The sequence below is a fragment of the Rhamphochromis longiceps genome, linkage group LG9 (genome assembly GCF_057381845.1).
Source record: "Rhamphochromis longiceps isolate RC_006_pf linkage group LG9, R_longiceps_female_GT1.1, whole genome shotgun sequence".
Lineage (NCBI taxonomy): Eukaryota > Metazoa > Chordata > Actinopteri > Cichliformes > Cichlidae > Rhamphochromis > Rhamphochromis longiceps.
Window position 1 is genome coordinate 22252377 of NC_140565.1, and position 13637 is coordinate 22266013.

Genomic DNA, 13637 nt, shown 5'->3' on the forward strand with positions numbered 1-13637 from the left:
TCTGTGGCAAAACTAGGACGGCAGGTTTCCTGGATCCCTTTTTAATCCCTACAAAAGACAAACATCCTACCATGGTGAGATCGGGAGTCTGTGCGCGGCACACAACTGTTACCAACCACACCCAGCACACGCGGCGCTGTATATAACTATTACAGGGAGAGCTCTTGTTTGCTTTGTGTCTTGCCATCTCGCTGACAGCTACAGAGAGGCCTTAACATACTGGAGGTGAGCAGTGGGGCTGACTTCATCCTTTTGGTTTGTCAGAGTCATTCGTTTGTACCCGTCCTCCTCCTCCTCCTCCTATTGAAGATTTGAGCCTCTTGACAAGCTGGAAAGTATTCAGATAAGATGAGTGCTGCACTGAGTGGAGATCACAGCTTGTGAGTGTCTTTGATGATGGCAAAACAAACCACAATAAAGGGAAAAAAGGATGATTTACTGTATTTCCTTCTGAAGCTAAATACCATATGTAATTCTTTACAGATAGTGTATGTGTGGGAATTACTGCCAAAACCAACAAACTTATCTAAGTGTGCCATATTTGCACTGTCGTCTCGTTCTAACAGTTTTCTAGGGAAAATGATCGACATCCAGGTCTAATCTTCAGAAAGGTCACACAGTACAAACCCATAAGAACAAAAAGATGTACATCACACACACGCATGCACTCACACACAGAAAGAGGGCGAGGTCCTGCCCCTATCAACCATGGGGTTTCAAAAGAGAGCATGCATCATCTTTCAGTTTCTATTCCCTGAAGTCATCTAAAAGTCACACGTGTGTGTATGTGCACATGTTGGATGACTGTATATGTGTGTGAACTCCTCTCAAGCCTACGGAAGGGTTAAAAAGGGTTTTTATCTGCTCAAAGGAAAAAAAAAGAAGAAAAAGACTGCATGAAACTGGAGACGACGCGCTGTATCCCACCCTAGCTGTCACTGTGAGAGCCAGACACAGTGGAGAATGACAGGGGTTTCAAATGCCAAGACAGGTTAAGTAAACACTCGGGAGTCTGAACATGCCCACGCACAAGTACGCGCACACAGGCCTGGAGAGGCACACAAATAACATTGACACAACCCTGCTTAACATTTCAGCTTCTCCACATCAAGGCAGACCGCACACTTCCTGCCAATGATATGCTCTCTATCCATCAGGAACTGTTGTCAGCAGCGTACCAGCCTGTACCAGTGACTCGTATGCAAACTTGTGAAAGGATGTGAAGTCAAGCATTTAACAAAATAAAGGATTTTAGTTTTATGTTGAAAAATCTTTCAACTATAATGAAATTAAACAAGTGAATCCTTTAACTTTAGCCTGTATGTACAGAAAAATTAGTGGAAAACATCTGACCAAAACAACTTCCCGGATTAGACTGAGACCAAGTTTCCAGTTTCCACATAGCTGATAAGAAAATAGCTTGACCGCCTTACAGCCATGAAAGCATTAGACAGCTATACTGGCCTGGACCTCCCACACTCGCAAGCATTCAAGGACAGAGTAAAGCAGGAATGTGATGCATGACTCCATCAAACCCTTAGAAAGGAATGTGAAAACCTCTCTTTACTAACCACAGATAAACAGTGACGAGCACACAGAGAGGTTTGTCTGTCACTTTATAATATCAGGTCAGTGCAGCCTTGATCAAAGAGTAAAGAAAGTTCATATTCTCTTGTGTGCAAAAAACCAAAAACAAAACAGGACTAACTTCCTCGCTTAATGGAAAGAAGAATGTGGAATTTTATCTCTCTTCCCACTGAGAGGTAGGTGCAGCCTGCTGCAAGCATTGTCATCTCCAAGAGGAGAGGAGTTTGTGAATGACAAAACTTTAGTGGCTCTCTGCCAAATCCTCTTTTGACAAACGCTTCAAAAGTCCCATGCAGACAAGTTGGTGTGAATAGCAGTTCTTCTTGGCAGGGCACTCTCCCCACCCGTGGGCTTGATAATATCAAAGAAAGCCCTCTTCCCTCCCCTGAGACAAAGCAAGTCTCCATTCATTTCTCCGGCCTTAGGAACAAAAACAGACTCGCTAGCCACCTCTTTTTTTCCCTTTTCTTTTTTTTGACTGCGCCCCATTTGTGTGCCTGCATAGGTGTATGCTGTTTCCTTTATTTAATCACCGTGTTCATGTTACTAGACAGATTGAAGGCAGGCAGCTGCCTTGTAATCTCCAATCTGTATATCTGTGGGATAGGCCACTTCAAAGAGCAGACGGTTTGGTTTAAGAGGCTAGCTAACAGGAATGAGCTCCCCCGTGCGGGGGCCAAGGGCAAATCCACCACCATCCAAAGAAATACAAAGACTGGGATGAGGGGCGGTCGGTATGGGGGAATATTGACAGCTGCGTCCAGCTGCACTATGTTTGGGATCAGGGTCTGCCAGAGGGGAGAGAAGAGCGAACACAGAAGAAGAGTCGAACAAGACGGAGGAGGAGGGACTGGGGTAAATCACAGAGTTACTGCCCGACTCCTTCTGCTCACTTTGTCCATTTGTCCGTCTCACTCCCCATCAAGCACACTCACTCACACAGAGGCCCAGCTGGAGTCCTTTGTGATAGCGTCACCATGGCATCACATAGCAACATAAAGTTTGCTGGGAGGCCTGGTATTTTACCACCAGCAAGCAGAGAAAGAGCTTCCACTGGTCATTTGTTTACTCTGACAGGTTACACCAGTCAACAGGAAAACTTAAAAGCTGAAGTGAAAAAGTGAAACAAAAAGCAGAATATCAGCAGAGGCACGGCAGCTGAGCGCTCCTGCGCTGTAAATAAATATCCCAGAGCGTTTTGTTTTTTTTGGGGGTTTTTTTGCCTTGAAGAGCTGCCTTTGTACAGCTGAATGCTAAAGTCTACCAACCAGTTTTTCTTGGACTGTTTTCAAAAAGGCTTGTCATTGTGTTTCAGGGACAGTGTTATTGGATGACAAGCACTTGAAAGGTTCAGACCGTATGACGTTTCACTGCTGTTCTGAACAACAGTGCAGCACTAATACCAATCCTGACTCAACACTGCCTCTAGATGGCTACTTTAAACTGAAAGAAACTGAAAGAGATTACGAGAAGCCTTGTCCTTTAACATTTTCTACATGCTAAAAACAAAACTTAAGATAGCAGATTAGCTGTTTGTTACTTATCACTGTTAAGTTAGTATTACAGACACAACAAACACGGCACATGATATACAATGAAACATGAACGTTTCTGACAGGCCTGTGAGTCACCTAAAAGTTTCTATGAGACTTCGAAGTCAGTCTGCAGCTCCCAGCCACCAGAGGTCAAAGGGCAGCAGAAAGGGTTTCTGCTCTCCAGATGCCTGAGCACTCAGTAACAATAGCTCACTGTGTGTGCCTATGCATATATGTGAGAAGGAGGGGAAGGTGGCGGTCTGCACTGCCCTTTAAAGGAGTATATTTAGCATGTGTGAGTGCTTTTGGGGGTGGTAGTCTTTAGTGCAAATGGTGCCAAAGTTGTAAACATCCTGAAACTGCTGATTTAAATGTATTTTTTTACGTTATCATAAGGATGCATATCAGTATGAAACATGTGTCAAATATGCCTCTAGTGTCCTCACACCAGCAGTGCTATCAACAAAGTTGTGTTCTCAGCGTGCCCCTACTGACAGCAACCCGTGACAACAGTGGGTAACTGCCCTGGCAGGCTTGTGTCTCCTGAATCACTAGATAAGAGTTTGTTTACAACTGTCAGCCACCGCTAAATCTGGCAGGCAGCTGCTCCCTGTTAGGCAATAGATTTATTTCACTTAACCTACTTTCCTGTGTTCCAAGTTCAAATAGAAAGCCTGGTTACCTGGATTCCTCTTTTATGGCTTGATGCTCTCCTCGCCCTGTCAATCAGTGACAGGTGTGGACAGATACAATGTGGACTGAGACGTTAAAAACTAAAGGGGAAAAACAATAAAAAACTGAAAGTTCACATTAAGCTTTTCATTTTAGGTGTAGATCTAATGTTTTAGGATCACATCACTCTTGAACTACGCAGCTGATTGTTTTATACATGTATATAAAAATCATCAAATGACTAACAATTACTCTAACAATAGTGTAATTGCCAACATCAACACTGTAAATGCATGCTAGATGACACTTGTTGCACTGACAGGTATAATCAACCAGGATTTCACATAAATATATACTCTCAAAGTTCCTCCCTGTACAGTCGTGAAGCATGTGGGCTTGTCTTCTTCAGACAAGCCCACATTTTTGTTGTTTTAAATCAAGGGGCTTTCTTGTTAGACCTGCCCTGTGATGGCTCCAGGCCATATTTTTTGTTCTCCCCTTCTCCTCGGCCTGACGAGCCAACAGACACACGAAGAAATACATCAGCCTTTTCTTTCTGTCCAAAAGACCTGCCTGCAGGGGCTGAAAGCAAGCATATAGTCACTCAACATAAGGGGGAGAATTAGAAAAGCGTGAGAGAGAGATAAAGATAAAATAACAGAAAGGGAAGTGAGATGGGACAAAGTGTGCCATGCCGTTTACTTCACTTACTGTACATTCCAGCAGCTTTGTGGGCCATAAACCTGAGTATTAGCTCAAACACTAAAACTAGCACACCCACACATCTCACGCATGCTTTCACTGCACTCATTTCCCACAGCATTGCTCACAGAGTGACTGATACTTTAAGAGCAGACTAGCTCAGTGTGCGCGGTGACACATCAGATGTGCTGGCAATGACAGCATGGGCAACTGTAACAAGTCTAGCATACCGAAAAACAGAATCATGTAGCTGAGGGGGAAATCAGATAAGTCATTACGTGAAGTTATATTTGCGATTGAGCAGTGTCTCAGAATATGACACTTGTTCAATTCTTTTTAAAGAAGAAGAGAGAAGCCTTGATGTGGTCTTTTTGTCTTGCTAAGTGGATAACACAAGCCACTTAGGCCAGTGGCTTTTAAACTAAAAATACACGCAACACACCAGTGTTGCCACCACACTGTCTCCAAGTGCTGAATACAGTTCAGATAAAACATGACTGTCCTCTAGAACTGAAAGCCTGTGGAATTACAGCCAAGCACAGAAAAATAGAACCACAAGCCTTGGGAATAATGCTCACTGGGCATAAACAGCAAACACAAAGGCGACAAAAACACAAGAGGCTGATACGCAAACACACATGCACGCATGCACGCACGCACGCTTGCGTGCACAGAGGCATCAGCTTTGGGGCCTGAAACACAATACCGATGTCATGTCATTACATGAAGGATCACTGCTTGCTGCAGTTGTTATTTACATATAAATGCAGCAGAATGTGGTCAAAAGTTCACTTCTTCTTTCCTCCAACAAGAAAAGGCATGCTACAAGCTTCCTGTGGAGTTACACTAAAAGTCCCCCCCAAAAAAAAAAAAAAAAAAAAAAGAAAGTCAAAACTTGATTCATAAAATGACCGGGCACAAAAAGTAAAAGGAAAGCTGGCTTGCTGTTTTTACAAGCGTTTGAGTTTACTCTTCCAGGAATGCCATGAAACATCAGTGTCGGGTGTTGTTTCACAGCACTGGGGTTTTTCTCCTCGCATTCCTTCCCCCTTTCCCCCTCTTTGACGTTCTTTGTCCTGACCACTTGCACATGGAGGGGAAAGGAGACACTGGCGGCCTAATCCACTGCCAGAGGCACACTAAAGCCATCTGGGCCCAAAAAAACCAAACGTTTGGCCTTCTGTTTCTCCTATATGAGAGGAGAAACTGGTGGGGGTAGATGGAAAGTTAAGAGAGAGGAAGGGGAAAACGAAGGAAAAAGGAAGGCAGGAGGTACAAGAGAGGCTAAAGGGGGGATTTGGAACAAGAACCAGGCAACACTAGTGCAGTCTTTTGTGGTTTTCATTCCTGACCTTCTGACCCTATACATCCTGTTGACGGGGTCGGGGGGGCAGAACGAAAGATGAGATTGCCGCTATAGGCATCCGTGTGTGCTCAAAAGGAATGTGAATGCAACGAGCATGAATCAGGACAAATATGAAAACCTATGAAGATGATACAGAGCTCTGGGTGTCTCTCTCAGGTGTGACTTTTCACACCCCTCTCTCCCTTCTTCCTGTGTGTTTACATGCACTCCCTGCTGAATCTTATGGGGGAGGAACAATGGTCTCTCCAGCATTCCCACTCTCCTGCTGAGAGCACCCGTTTGTCTCCTGCATTCCTTTTCCCATTCATCTCTTTCTCTCTCTTCCCTCCTGGAAAAAAAACTCCTGCTACTTTTTTTTTTTTTTTTATACAAGGGGGAGGGTCCTGAGCATGTGTCTCAAAAATCTGAGTCAAATCAGTCCCCTTCGACACAGCCTCCCCCCTCCTCTTTCCTCTCTGTTTTACTTGGTTAGTGAAGCAGCAAAGCTTTAAGAAAGGGAGGAGAAAGAGGAGATGCATTCTTTCTCTCCCGCTTGCTGTCTCTCAGTATGCACCAGCGGTGAGTTGCGGCTTATTTTTAATGACTGGTAAAAAAAAAAAGAAAAAAAAAGGAGGGCTGGGTGTCTTCCCCGCCGGCCGCTTGCACACACACACGCACACATTACTGTAGCTGAGTCTGGGACTTTCACAGAGAAGTCTTTAATTTGCACTGGGGCCTGGCCTCCCACACTGCACAGCCCAAACCACCCACTTACAGCCATGCACTCTTCCTCTGACTTACTCCAACATATTCTCTCCCCTCTCCAGAACAGTGAAAACAACAAGAACTCTCAACCACATAATTTTGCTGTCAAATAAAGTAAAACCTTTCAACATTCTGTAAAGATAATATGGCAAAAAAAACAACAACATGTTTTTCTGCTCTTCAAAAAAACTCCCATCTCCTTTGGAAGAGATTTAACTATATATCCCACTCCCTCTTATGTTTTCATTCCCTGAGGGGTTTAAGTTTGCAGGCCCTGCCCTGCCCAGCTTTAGCATTCAGGAGCCACGAGGATCATCCATAGTCAACACTAAGGAAATCCTTTCAGGGCTTTGCTTTTCCTTTGCCCCTGATGCCAAAACACAGACAGGAAGAGCAAAAATGGGGAGTGGGATAGTCCCTACCTGACAGTGGAGCCCCTATCCACCTGATCTAACACAACAAATGAGCGGTTTACTCTTTTTAAGTAATCCTCAAAGTAAAATAGTGAATTCCTCACATTAACAGGAAACTGTTGTATGTGCACTTTCTGCAGAGTGGAGACAGCAGGGGTGCATTGCCGCAGCCATTCTTTGTGTTTGCAGTAGCCCTGTCAACTCCTCCCCGCGCCCTTTTCTCATTTTCCCCCGCTCGCTTAACTTTGTTCCAAACCAATGGCAGGACGAGAGGAATGAATGACATTCTCTTTGCTTGTGTTTCCTGTGTCAAAAGCACCACTCTTCCTCCTTAAACGGCTATAATCAAAGCATTCCAAGCCGTAACAAGCAGGGACCAATTAAGTCGTAAGTAAATATAGACACCCAGCAGCCACCTAAAAAGCTTTAAGTCCTGCAGATTTATCCTATTCACTTTTATTCTGCCCCAGAGCATGTCGAGGCAGGAAATCACTGATGATTCAGGTCATGGAAACACATAATAATTAAACCTGATTGATGCTTTGTTATAGCAAAGGGCCTGCAGATCCAACTTTTAATCAAAGGTTACTTACGATCACATTGCATCAGACCTTAGGTTGTGCATTATATGGGACAACACTTATAAGTTGGTCCAGATTGCCAAATTGAACTGGCAAAACACTTCAAAGCAGGTGAAACTATGATGACATCTAGTGAAAGATTTCATATTGCATGTCTTTACTTTGCTACATCAGGATCACAAGAGCCGGATTTCCTTCAAATTGAATTTTCTTTTAGACATCTGATGGATAAAAAATTAGGAAGGAAGGTATACGGTCCAGCACATCGATGATACATTTAAAACAGAGCTGGAAAAGCTAGAAAAGCAGATCCACAGATGTAAAACTTTTGAACTAAATTTAATTCCTCTGGATTTATTTATCTTGTGACTAACACTCTTAAGCTGTCACTGTGAAAGAGATGCTCAGTGTTTTCCACTCAAGTCAGTGAAAGAGCGACAGTGCAAGTTCCCACTGGCTTGCATTCTCAGACAGTCGTGACAGGATGAAGTAATTACTGAGCGGCTGACACACCAGCATGGCTAGGATTTATCTTCTCCAGGAAGAGAGATAGCCAAATCACAGTTTACCCACATTGAGCTCCCAGTTTGGGCTTGATCCTGCAGCTGCAAATGGAGAAGCCACACACAAACACTTTGACACCGTCGCATGCGTACACACACCCCGATGCTCAAAAAAAACCCCATCGAGTTACAGCTGCCAACCGCAACTGAGAATGGCGTCTTTCTCCTTTTTATTCCACATGTGTGCTGCGCCTGTGCTAGTGTGTCACTACATGCCTTGACCCAGCCCTTGTTTCCTGTCAAACACACCTACTCGAACCATCAAAGCAAGTAGAATGACAGCATTATGCAGGTGTGTGTGTGTGTGCGTGTGTGTGAGAGAGAGAGAGAGAGTGCAGAAGAGAGAATCAGAGACAGATGACACCAGAGTACTGTTTAATTTACATCCCTCTTTGAATAATAATTCCACCTTAGAGGATGGCACCTTTGATCCACTGACACACAGGTGTAGTTCACATACAGAGGCGTAGGTTGCTAACACAGGGCTTTATCTATCCCTATAATTAACAGCCAGAGCAGGATTCAGAGAATACTATATGTGTTTGTGCGTTACCGAGGAACAGGAATGGTTCGGAGGATTGATGGAGCTCAAAGGTGCATTCCTGTACAGCGTCCTCAGCAAACACTGTTTGATGTCAGTGTCTTGGAGGCATATATACATCAAGGATAGCATGAATGTCAGTCATCACTCAGGGGTACAGCAACTCTTATTGATGACTAATTCCTCTCTCCCAGTCCCTGTGTATGTTACACACACAGAAAAACACACCGGTAGCATTGATGAGGCAGAAACTCCACCAAAAATAATATCTGATAGTAATCTGAGAGGAGAACTTATGACTTGCCTCACATACACAACCTACTGTTGTGGTAAAACACCAAAAGGAATTATTCTATGAGTAGGAATTCAGCTCCCTCTAGTGGTGACCAGCTAGGACTGAAAGAATGATCATTTCATTAGAAACACTGCCCTGTGTTGTTTTTCTGTTTACAAGTAAGATAAAAATAAACAAAAATCAATTTTTATTTAATATCATCTACATATCAGCTTCATATATAAATTACATTTCAGAGAAATTACATTAAAATAATTAGCATAAACGTATTAGCCTGTTTTATGCAAAATATCTTGCCATGTGCTCATATATTTTGTTTATTTCTATAAAAAGCTAAGTCATGGTAGAAAGTTCACAGTTTTTAAAAATTTGCCATTTGCGAGACATAATTTTACTAAATCTTGAAAGTAGATGGTGTGCAAGACTTTGACTTTACTTGTTTAATGTTCCAGTTCAAAGATACAGAAGATGAGTTGCAGTTTTTTTCCTGTTTATTTGAAACTGGAATAATGTGAGTAATAAGAAAAAAACATAGTTTTGAATGCTGATGTTCAAAAAGGCACCAAAAAGCCTGCTTCACTAACTAATACACATTCATTATTAAATACTGCATCATAAATCAGAGAGGTATAAACATCTTCTGTAACGCAAAGAGTTGTAAATAGCAGATACCAGAGTAAAAATTATCTTGTGCAGCATTTTCAACTTTTTCCAAATAATTGGAGATTTTTTTTAAATGATAAAACATGGGTGAAAACATGCAGCTCTGCAGAGCTCCAATAGAGCTTCATGGCTTAGTGCTTAGCTGTTTTAATTAACAACATTTTCACCTGACCTCTTTATCTTTGTTCTTTAGTCTCATTTCAGCTCTTCGAGTGGATTACCAGAAATCTGGAATTAACTTTAACCACAGTGCTGAGGAATCAGCAGGCTGATGAAAGGGGAAAAGTTGAAAGCGAGTTAAGAAAACCTCAGCAAGAACACCTAAAAGTGAAGGTTAATTCTGGCACATCGCATCCAAAGACATGTCAGTTGCTCTACTAAACAAATGCTGCAGGTGAATGACTCAGTAAATATTTAGTGAGGTCATAGCTTCTACTTTTTAATTTTCCTTGAGTGTACACATTCATCATGCAACCCCTCATTAAGTCTCTAACCCAAACTCAGTGCGGACTAATAATAGCTTCTCTGAGGACTGAATTGAAAGGTAAAAAAGGAGATAGAGAGAAAAAAAGAAAGCGTGACTGAATCTGTTAGTCACACAGATGCACACACCTGAGGCAGCTTTGTATCCAATACACTAAACCACTCCTAACTCTCCCAAACTCATAAAATAGAACAAGAGACTCACTGGCCACTTTGTTAGGTACACCTGTTCAACTGTTCATTAACAAAAATTTCTAATCAGCGAATCACATAGCAGCAACTCAGGCTTGTAGACATGCTCAACAAAAACTGCTTAAGTTCAAACTGAGAGTCAGAATGGGACAGAAAGGTAATTTAAGGGATTTAGATTGTGGCATGGTTGCTGGTGCCAGACGATTTACAGAGTGGTCTTGTTTATGTCAGAGGAGAATGGACAGACTGCTTCAAGCTGATAGGAAGGTAACAATAACTCAAACAACCAAGGAATGCAGAAGAGCATCTCTAAACACACAACACGTCAAACCTCGAAGCTCATCTTAATCTTTAATGGGAGATTCCCATCATAGATGTGCAACCAACAAATCTGCAGCAGCAGCTTTGAACATACAGCTTGAAGCAATAAAGTATTGTGCCTATTCTCCAAGAGATATCCAGCATAAAACACATGGTATTACAGTGAGCTGTAGAGGAGCTGATAAAAACAAGAAAATGTGGAAGAGAAGCATTATCCTGTAACTCTGCTGTTTAAAGTTCACTTAATTTATGGGAACAATAAACTTGTATCACACTGCATCAGTTTGAATGGCAAAACATTTGAAGAACTACCATTTAAAAACTTATAGTGGTGAAACATTTCCCAAGAGAAAATAGTTTTCTGGGCAAATTTTGAGTTACTGCTGAAGACTTGGAACAATTGACTGAATAAAACTGATGGATAGAAATGATCCCTTTGGGTAAAGTTTGCACAAACCGTACAGAATGAGAGAAAAAAGCAATATTTGAGATAAGAAATAAAATCAAGAAGAGTGTAGCAGAGGTGTTGATTAAAACTAAAGTGGCAGAATAACTGTCACATCCAAGCTTAATATATAAATAAATATTAGCCTTTACTAACTCTTGAGTTATTTATGACCTGATAATCTGGTGTTCCTGTGATGAAGGCCTTTATTGATTATAATATGTCAGCAGGAGAATTCTCATTAGCTTATATTCAGGATGCCCTCTTTCACTTACATGATAGCAACATAATCTCACATGACCATGGCCTAGTTGAATCACTGGAGCCATGTGTGTAATGTACATGTGCATGTGTCCAGAGCATGTTGTGCTCAGGAGGGACACTGAGCCCCATCTGAAAATAGAACGGTGAAAGATGGTAGGTGAGCAGGCAGGCAGCATAGCTGGCAACCCTGTGCATGACTCACTCAAACACAGATGGTTGGAAAGAAACATGGGGCCACAGACTGCTCATCTGTCAAGCAGTGGGGACTTAGCAGCCCTCCATCTATCCTCCGAGGCCTTGGACTGGTAAGTAGCACCAGTGATATTCCTCACTGTGGGGCTCAGCATGGTTCTCCTATGCCCTCTGGATGCTCACTTGCACGCACAGAAGTCTGTCATGAACTCCTGAGCACCCCTAAAAATAACTATATTAATAGAAGTAATAACAGCGTATTTTAGTGTTATTTTCTGGGATTATCTTCATTTATTATATTTTCCTAACATGTCTATTAAAAACTGAGTGCAAACAGACTTTATGTCCAGTGTTGTTGATATCATGATATTACAGTGTGCTCACACAGAGGTTTTGCTGCTTCTGATGCAGGTTTGTCATTAATAGCCTAATAATAACTTTTGTTGCTGCGTCAGAAAAAGGATGCAGAGATAATCTCATGCCACAAATCAGTGATGCAGATTCAAAACACGCTTTAACTGAAATATAGCCAAAGTTCAAGCTGTTGTGATGATGCAGTGACATTGCGGTGTCCTAGCCCAGGAGCTGGTGTTAAAAATGTTTGTTCCTGTTCTGGTAGAATTAGGCTTCTGTGTTTGTTTACAGCACAGCTCCAGATCCAGGTGACAACAAGTTAAAAGAATGCCACTACACTGATGTGATGGACTACAAATCTATTCTCCACTTGTGAAATAGGGGTACATGACACTCTGTGCTGAGACTGCATAATAAAGGGAGGCTTTGTATGAATTCATGAACTTTAATATAAAACAACTCTATTACCAGTTTGCTTCGTGTACATGTCTGTGGAGTGGCAGGTTGATTTTCCTATGTCTGTACTGAATAATGCTACTTTAAGTGCTTGATGATTTGGTGAACTGCCTCTATGTGATCGAGATATAATGTTGTGCATGTTTCTACAACAAACACTTATTAAACTTCTTTATCGACTGGGACTTTGCCTTGAGTTTTATAGCTAAAGGCTCCACCCTAAAACCAGTGCATTATATTGAAATTTCTGATTTTCACTCTGATTTACTGAAAGACACTACAATAGGTCATAACTAATTAGGTTGCCTTTGAGGGATACATTTTAATGTGTATCCAATTGAATTGAGGTTTGCAAATGTGAAAAGGGCTGATTACATTTGCAAACAGCATATTCCATTAATATTAACTACAAAGCACTGCATGCATCTCATTAAGATCGGGAGTTGAGCCCCCCCTAAAAATGTGAACTTAGAATCGCCCCTGGTCTGACCTAAATAACTAGACCTTGCAGATGACTGTGTTGTGATGCTGTGCCAGGGCTTACTCTGCGCCATTCAGGCCACACCTGTTCCCAGCCCCCCACCCAGCCCAATCAGACATATACCAAAATAAACCAGGAGCTGGAACACGATCAACATTTCTGGGCTTTTATGAGCGGAGGCTGAAGGCATGTAACTCGTGGCTAATCTCACAGGGGAGATGTTCAAATGGAGTTCAGTTTGGAGGGAAAGTAGCTGCAGAGGGCCTGAAAGTTAATTTAACAGCATTTTACACAGATGACTCAGCAGAAACTGTTAAAACTTTTAGATTTCAGTTGATTTTATAAGGTTTAAAAATACCACGGAAGGTAAGAATGTACTTTCTTAAAATTATTATTAAAATTGCATCACTTAATTTTATTCTCCATTAACATTAAATGAAGCACTTTGGTCATCGTTATATTTTATTGTTTGTTTGTTTTTTAAGTCATTTCATTAGAAGCATGAATAAGCAGAAAGAACGGGATGGGCACGGATGATCTCAGTGTAAAGAGTGTCACAATAAAATTTCCGCTCTGGACCTTCACAGTAAAACGCCACTGACGCACTTTAAAATGAAAAAGTATAACTTCCTGTATGTGACCGGTAGGTTTTACGTGCATTATTTCTACTGTGGACACCACTTCGACCCTTTAAATATCTTTACCCGAATTATTCAAATAGTCTAACACAATTTCAGCGCGTTACGGGTTCACATTTCGCTGCACATGCTTTTATTTTGAAGGTGCC

At 41.9% G+C, this 13637-nt stretch overlaps 1 protein-coding gene across 2 annotated transcripts in view; it reads right to left on the reverse strand.

The window, feature by feature from the left end:
* The window catches only part of dlgap1b (discs, large (Drosophila) homolog-associated protein 1b), a 93733-nt gene that overhangs the window by 10473 nt on the left and 69623 nt on the right, over positions 1-13637 (reverse strand). The window lies entirely within an intron of this gene.